Genomic DNA, 9,002 nt, shown 5'->3' with positions numbered 1-9,002 from the left:
ACATCAGGCAACTGATCTCCAAGTTTAAAGCCACAATAAATCATTTGACATCCATCAATCTGCCAAGAAAGCTACTCATCTGGAAGATCCAGAGGAATGAGAAGGAAGAGGGAGAGAAAGAGTGTACGCACAGGGTGAAACGGGACAAAGCTGCACGCTCGCAGAGTGCTGTAAAGGAAAGAGATGCAGGGGTGAGAGAAAGAGAAAGGCATGGAGAGAGATGGAGCTTCAGATGGCTGATACAGAGAATAATATGAGAAGAATCAATGCAGAAGTAAGAACCACCTCAAAACATTCAAAGAGGAAATCTGCTCTGGTATGTGAAATCTTGATTGTATGGTTGTTAATCCCAACCCTGTCAGGAAAGATGGAACTGCTCAGAGCACCCAGCACAGCATTCCCCGTGCTTCAGCCTCAAAAGGGACTTGTGAACCTAATTACAGTGCTTCATCACCATCAACAGAGATGTAATTATGAAAAAAGGAAGGAAGAATCTACAGATGAAATTCAAAAGAACAAATTCCAGTTGTTCCACTGGAAGAAAAAAATTTTTAGAATGGCGGTACTTATAATGACATTGAGCAGAAGCCACGTCTACATTGAATCAGGACACTTAAAACTCAGTCATCTAGTCCTCATGTATCTGTAGGTTTGAAAAAAGAAAAACTTCAAGAAGGGAAACATAAAAACATCCAGTCTCTCACAGTAAACCTGTCATTTCCATAATATATAAAGCATCCCAAAGGAGGCGTAGCCAAGTAGATGATCACGCCATGGGGATGGGGGCTGAACAAGGAGACTAAGACATGAGCCCGAAGATGGACAAAGAGAATTATTGTGAGTTATGAAGAATTGGAAGTTGGACAGTAACACACTGACGTAATGAAGAAATAGTTCAGAATTTGGTTTGTATAGCAAAAACTTAAAAAAAGAAAAAGTGTTATTATAAAAAAAAAAGAAATAAAAAGAAAAAATAAAGAAGATAGTAAGAGTGAACAAAAAAAGAACAGAGAAAACTAAAACACAGGAAGCTCTGAAAAGGTGGTAGCTAAGTCCTCCTGATCAGAAGCCTCTGGGTGGAAGGAGACCTCCTGGGAATGGAAGAAACAAACTGCTCGGGATCATGATGAGAAGAAAGGACCTGTGCTTTCAGCAGAGCAGAGTTCTTCAGGGACAGATTTATGCTACTGACATGATTTTAGTCTTTCATTTAAACTGGAGGGAATATAGAAAGGAGAAGTTGACTAGAAGGAACATAAGAAAATTACTACAGGATAAGAACTGATGACATTGGCAATAGAAATCGACACATTCAGCCATATACGTAAAGTTTAAAATTAAAAATAGGCTGTCTGCCACAGAAAGGTTCATGCTATCGAATGAAGAAATAACCACTGTGTTTTCAAATTCATTGATTTAAGATTAGATTTAGATTTAAGCAGTCATTATCTATGGCTTTTCACTTGAAAGTAACTTCTCTGGATGTAAAAGGCCTAAAGAGTGTAATTATACAGAAAAACACTGGCAGAACTTAAAAAAACCCCACCACAACCCAAAGTGAAATCAAAAGCAAAACTAGTTCCAGTTTAATTAATTTTTTTCGAGGAATTTATTTTCAGAAATGGTGAAAAGTGATAATGATCAGCAGCTATTTATTGTCTCAGCTGAAGCAAAAGAAGACCGGACATTTGCTAAACATAGACTTCTTCAGATTCTGTGTCAACTGAAGGATGAAGACATCTGCAGTTACTAAACCATATCGTTGTGAGGTTACTAAGCGCAAAAAGCTCTCAGGAAGCCCACAATACTGTAACAGTAACAACAGCAGCTCTTCAAAGGATTTCTCCCCCAATAATAACCATTTGGAAAAGGAGAAATCACGCTTTCAAGCATTCCAGTTTTACACAGAAGCCTCACCAGGAGAATCTGATTAATGAACAATAGCTAAGGAATGGGATGCAGTATTAACCTTTCTAGGTTAGCAGTCCCATCTCCTAAATCACTAGAGAAGCCTGTAGACAAAGGAAGGAGATTATACATTTTATTCACATCCTCAATAATTTAAATCTCAAAATAGATTTAATGTTGATCTCTAAATTTTTAATGAAGTGAACAAGATCTACAGAACCTGGCTCCATTAAATCATCATATCATGGCCCATTTTAAGTAAGTTGATTGTTGGGGTGGATCCAAAAACCCAGAGATGAGAAAATTAGTTCTTTGTGTTAGCAGAACAAAATGTGTGTGACTGTGTGTGTGTGTGTGTGTGAGAGAGAGAGAGAGTGTGTGAGTGCATTGGTAAAATGGGTTTTCACTAAAAGGACAAGAAAAAGAATTGTTCAAGAACAAAATTTAAACAAACACTAGGGAGAACGAGGTTTCAGGAAATTCATAAATCACAAAGATTCTCAAAGACATCTAAGTAACATCTAACAGGAAAGTAAGCTGAATACAGGCCACTGAAAGAGCAGCAAGTGAGTATAAGATACACAAAACAAGTGTTTTACAAAAAAGTGGTAAAATATTAGCTCAAAAGTCAAAGGGGATTGAAGAGCATCACATTATTCCACCAGTTAACAGCTACCAACAAAAGACAGTTACACTTCTTAGCAAGACATGTGCTCCTTTCACTAATTATTGTAAAAATCTGAGCGCCTCTGATATACTAAGCTCTGTAGTTGCTTCAGATATCTGGAAGTAGCAGGTTTGTCAAAGATGTGAAACTGATAAGGAAAAAACAGACTGAAAAAATAGCAGAACAACTTTTAAAGGCAACAGCAAGCATAAAACTTGGCGGCCATGAGTGCCACCTTTCAAATGTAATTTTATGAAGTATGTGAAGTGGTACAAGCTTTTCCTGGAGGGACGTGTTTAATGCTATTTTCTCAGAGGAAGAACCTATCCTACCTACAGAAGAAGCTGTCTTTGTGTTCTCCCTAAAATGAGAAATGCCCTTATCCTATACGACTAACATCTCATTTGCTGAAGATCACTAGATGCCAAATAATCTTTGAAGAGAACAGCAAAAGATTTAAGACTTATTTTTTCTATTCCCAACTGATGGGTGTTTAGCTACCGAACTGGAAATGTACGAGCCCCCGTCTTTAAATAGATCACTTCTAATGCCGGTCAAAAAGCATTTGCTTCAGCCAATGGCACTGGTGGTTCCTGTTATGATTTATTAAAGGACATGAACAGCCACATATTCATTGACTCTTCTACTTGTAACATTTTTTGTAAAGCCTTTTGAGTAAACAATACAGCACCGTGAATATATTACAGGAAGAAAACTCACAGAAGCACAACAAAGACCATTGTCTCATTGTTTGCAAAACTATTTCCTAATATAAACATTTGATGATGAATTATTTATCTAATATAAATTAATATAAAAATATTATGCTGTGTGTGAATAGACAGCTACACACTTTGACAAAATATAGAAAGTTATCCATACAGAAAACATCACATGTCAAACAGGTAATAATGCTATCTAATGTCTGTAAATCAAGACTCAGGAAATCTAAAAAAACCTAATCTAAAAGTAATTTCCAAGCTATGGAAAACACAGTGATTCTTTTGCCAATGATATCTTCTATCTTTCTAAGCTTTTTTCCCCCCTTTCTGTAACTATTCCAGAAAGAATTACCTTAGCAGGAATGCAGTGAGCATTCTTTACAGTTCGCCATGAACTAAAAAAAAGCATGTCAATACCTTTGCACAGATCCATAGCCAACCAGCTCTTGCACGTATATGAAAAAGCCAGGCAGCTAAAAGCTCTTGCGAATAGAAGCTGCCACATTAGACTAATGAAACATAAACCCCTGCATAAATAAGAAACTTGTGGCAGCCCACCATAAATTATTCTGTATGAATATTCTCCAGGAGGATTCAACGAGTTCAGGGCAGACCAGAAGGTGCTTTCTTTTCTTTCTTAATGGTACATAGTGCAATTAACTGTAAGCTTTGTCAAGGACCTGGCAGTTTGCAAGATCAGCAAAGACAATATCCACAAATGGTAGACCAGCTACTTACCAAAGAATAATTTCTAAGCATAGCTTTGAGCAAAAAATCAGCTTTCCCTGCCGCTTTACCCTGTGGCTCCAAAATCGTCAGCATAAGAACTGTGTTTCTCAAGTCTTTGTTTTTATGTTGCTCAAGTTTTAAGTAAAAGTCTTGCTTTACTTGGTTATGTTCAGCTAAGAAACAGACACTCAACTAACCTGAATTAATCATACTGAATTGAATTAATCATTCCATATGGTCTGAGATGATAAACCTGATAAAGAAATGTACATATAAATCACAGTGAACACAGAGAAAAAATTGAACAGATCACCAACAGAGGCAGAGTGGTCTCACCAGCACAAAGATGCTTATACGAATGGCCTACCATATAAAACCAGATTTTAAGTAAGTCCACACCTGTTCCTGGAAAAACCCTAGATTCCGATGACTTAAGCATTGTGAATGTGTGCTATATTTGTTAAATTATCTGTGCCCTCTATGACAAATATATGACTTTGATATTTCATCAATTATTTCCATTTTAAAAGAATGTTGCAATTGTAAATATACCTTAATTTAATTCAAAACAAATAAAACAACTAAAAATTATTTGAGGCATACAAACTTTGCTTATTGACTTAAAAATAAATGCAATTGCACCAAATGAGAGAGTCAAGCCTGAATAGATGTTCTTTCTCCCAGTTTTTTAAAATCTCTGAGAGAACAGAGGAATCATTTAGGTGGCCTATTTCCAGATATTTAAAGTGAGCAAGATTTATATACATATATAAAAAGATCTATTTTAATATAGTAAGCATAGAATATGGTTAAATGCTGCAAAGTAAGCAAGGTACACTTTCTACATTACAGATGTGGACAAATGTTAAAAGATTGATGGGGCATAATCTAATAAGCAAACAGTAAGAATAGCATGATTTTTTAAATTACAATTTTATCCTTAGTAAAAACATCCTCACAGACCTAAGAAGAATCACAGTTTTCTTTGCCAGTACATACAAGAGTACAGACAGCTTCTTATTAATCAAAGGGAAAAATGCCCCAAACCAGTAGAATAGTTCAGGAAATACAGGAGCTCCTTCAATGGGAAACATTAACCAATCAAGTACGTTCCCATTAGGCACAGAATAAGCAGACATTTAAATATATTTGTATTTTTAGAATTCCATCAGTGTTGAAATGACATCTGCCTTATAATTTATATTTGTCCAACCTATTTGTAAATTAAATGTTCTGTAGACATATCCGGTTTGATAAACATGAGTCAGCCATTTCACTCAATCCAGTATAAAACATGGGTGTTGGTTAGAGAAAAGAGGCTAATGATAATAATACATTCCACCTTATTAAACAGAAGGATATTATATCTTGATATAATCGAATCTCTGACATAAACAAGCAAAAATATCACTTTTGTAATTACCTTAATTACGATATTTACAAGGCTGTCATTTGAAAATGCATTCAAACTCCCTAGATGATTAAAATAAATACTCATTAAAAAAAAAAAAGAAATTCATACAGCATCTAAGGGAGGGAAGAGGATGAGCTCCCATCTGTCTGTTGCAAGAGGACTGGTAGCAGCCTCTGGAACTTGAGTCACAGGCTTGCTTCTGGGACAACACACTCATGCTCGCCTGAGGCAAGGATGGATTGGGAATTGTCTGAGAAAGAGAAACTGATCCAAGAGGACCACAGCAGAAACAGCTGCAACCCTGGCTGAGCACTGTGAAAACTTCCATCGTTCATGGGGATAGAAGGGAAAATAAAAAGCAGCGTTGCAGTGTCCTGGCTGAGAGTTGCAATGTTCCAGGTCACTGGAATTGTTGCCTTCAAAAACCATGTTTACAAGATGAGTATTTAAGTTCTCAATCACTGGTGGTTAACCAAAACACAGAGTTTTACAAGAATTTCACTGTGAAACTCAGGACTATTTAGTCGGTTAAAAAAACCCCCAGTAAGCTCCCAGAGTTCATTTGAAACTAGATTTAATGAACAAACAAACAAAAACCCAACCAAACAAAAAAAAAATCCCCAACCAAAAACCCAGCAACCTACAATAAATGACTCTTCTACGGGCAGTCAATACTTAAAGAGCAAAACACATGCCAAGATTTAAGATATTTAAATCAATATTTTTGTCACTGATTTGTCACCAGGAGAATCTTTAAAACTCAAAAGCAAGTCTAATTGATGAAATATACCAAAGTAAAGAAAAATCAAATAGTTTATCTATTAATGACTTCAACGCACCAGCTGTAAAGTGGATCACTACATCTTGTTCTGAAAAATCAGTGCTAAGGCTACCCATGCACTACTTCTGTGCAACCTTTACAAAGAAAAGAGCTTATTTTTGCATAAACAACTCATCTGTTTCACAAAGTTACTCAACTGAAACGGTGATTCAAGAGGTATCTCTCCTTTTGTCTATCCTTATATGTATATATAAGCTCCCTGAGCAGTTTCAAAATTTTGAAGAGAAACAGGTATGTCCAACGTTTCAAGTTCACAAAAATTTCATGGAGCCACAGCCTAACTGGAGGCACAAGGTCATGGTTCCACCACAGGGAAAGCTCTGGTCTGAACCCAGTGGTGAACGACTCCCAGTCAGGCTGGCAGCAGCAGAGTCAGCAGAAGCACACTGGTAACTCAGCAGCTCACAGCCAGACTCACCAGGTGCTTGCTCTCTCACTGAGCATCACGAGAGAACAAAGCAAGGGGAGGGGCCTCTGGAGGTGAATTAAAAGCCTCCATGTTTGCAGGAACTCCCTACAAAAGGTGCTTTAAGCAGACATAGGATACATTCCAATTTTTTTCCCCAGCTGCTCCAGTAGATTTGTTGCAAAAAGACCCCAGTGGCTTTAACAGAGTTTCATTGATGGAATTGGATATGGAGTTTGGTCCTACGTCCTTTCTGAAAATAAGACAGGACCTGTGCTGATATGAAGGATTTGATGCTGCCCTTATTCTCCCACCTTTGGCTTGGGACCACAAAGTGGTCCATTTGCTCATTTGAAAGTAAAAAAAGTAAGTACCAAGACAAGGTAATTGATGACTTGCTGCTGAGATTCCAGAGTTGTACAGAGGAATAGTTTTGGCAGTATCTACACTGATAACTGGAAGAGAGCATTAGCATGAATGAGAGCTGGAAGGACTGCAGACGTTATAAAGGAGAAGAGCTCAGATATGAGCAGGAAAATAACAACCCAAAAAGAAAAACAATGAAAAAAAAGTATGGCAATAATTTACAATACCAGTAATATATTTACATTACAATACATTTCCAGTGCAAATACAACAACTAAAGAAAACCAATTCTTAATAATGAGTCAAATCTTGAAGGTACTAATGACACAAAAGACTTGGGGATGACATAAGGCTGTAAATTAGAGGTTGAAAACATACTTTGGAGCAGAAGAAGAGGAATCAGCCTTGTTGCCCATGTTCACATAACCATATCTTATTTCACTGGACACTCCACAACCACAGGGAAAAAACAAAAAACAAAAAAAAAAAAAAAAAAAAAAAAAAAAAAAAAAAAAAAAAAAAGGAAAAAGCAGGAGTTCATTGAGAGGAGAGCGGAAAAAACTACTAGCAGAAAATTTTGCAAAGATGGAGGAGGATCTTAGCCAACAACAACTGAGGCAGTATTCAAAAAAGAGTACTGATATCGGAGGGAACCAAAGAAAAGGAGAGAAACTAGGATGCTGCAAGTGTGGCTGGCTGATGCAAGCATGACTTTACTAGCCTAAAAGGAAGAAATTAAAGCTAAATTTCTGTCCCCAAGCACAACGTGCTTGGTGTATCTTTCAGGCTGAATGACTTTCTCCAGAAGCAGCAGTGCCTCTGGCGTTTCCATGTAGAAAGGTTGCACAAAGCTTCCCAGTAGCTTTATAAGAAATACACTACAATCAGCCAAGACACTCAGCACTAGGAATGCTGCATCAGGTCTTAAACAGAATTTAGACACAGAGTGCCAGTTTTATAGGAAATTCCACCTTGCAAAGTTTGCTTTCATTTCAAATGGAACCAAAATGTCAAATTTTGAAACAATTTAGTGTGTTTGTGCAAATATGTGTGGGTTTGTGTTTTAATATTTTTTTGTCGAATCAAAGAAGATATTTTTCTACAACTACATCTTTCTACAGACTTCAACTTGCTAGCTTTAAATTCTATTACATTTAATGCATCTCCAAGTAAAAATATCTCTTCGCAATGGAAAACCAAAATGGCACAATTTTACAGTTTTGCAAAGGCAGTTTGGGCAGTCATTATCAAAAATTTTCGTTTAATTTTTTAACACTCCCACAGAACATTTAGCTATTGACAACCGTGGAAAAAAATTGAAAAATTTCTATCTGCTCTCCTATAGACTCGCTTTGTAATGGAAAGGAAACAGTTGAATGAACTAACTTTTTAAGCTCCAGTTTACAAGACTTTGTACATTTTCTGTCTCTTTTCTATTTTTACAAGAGCCCTGGCATTATCTTTATTGAAGCTAGGGAGAGGAGGGAGGTTTAGAGGTTTTTTTTTACTATTATTTAGTCAATAAGTAAGTTAACTTGGTAAAAGAAAAAGGAGGTCATATAGTATTCAAAAAGATACAATACTTGTTTTCTTTTTTCCCCTCCAGTGCTCCGCATTGAAATCTGAAAAGCCCTGTTTCAGATTCTGCACTTTGCTATTGCACATGTAATAATAGGACACACTGGCCTTTGATACAATTCTCTTCAGGGAACAAAAGCTTCCTTTGGCACAACTACAGCCACTGCTTGTTGTAGGTTACACATGTCTTTCCAGTCAAGCATGATTAATAACTGTTAAAAAAAAATGCTCATGACCCATGGCAAGTATTCTTTCAACTATAATACCAGCATTATGGGCTCTGAATCTCAGTAATTTTAAAATGTGCTTCTACAATGGAACTATAATTTAATTACTTTTTCTGCAGCCTGTTCCATTTTGTTTCATCACTT

This window comes from Buceros rhinoceros, unplaced genomic scaffold (genome assembly GCF_000710305.1).
Source record: "Buceros rhinoceros silvestris isolate BGI_N320 unplaced genomic scaffold, ASM71030v1 scaffold570, whole genome shotgun sequence".
NCBI lineage: Eukaryota > Metazoa > Chordata > Aves > Bucerotiformes > Bucerotidae > Buceros > Buceros rhinoceros.
The sequence above is the reverse complement of the archived record's forward strand: the minus strand, read 5'-3'. Positions refer to the sequence as shown.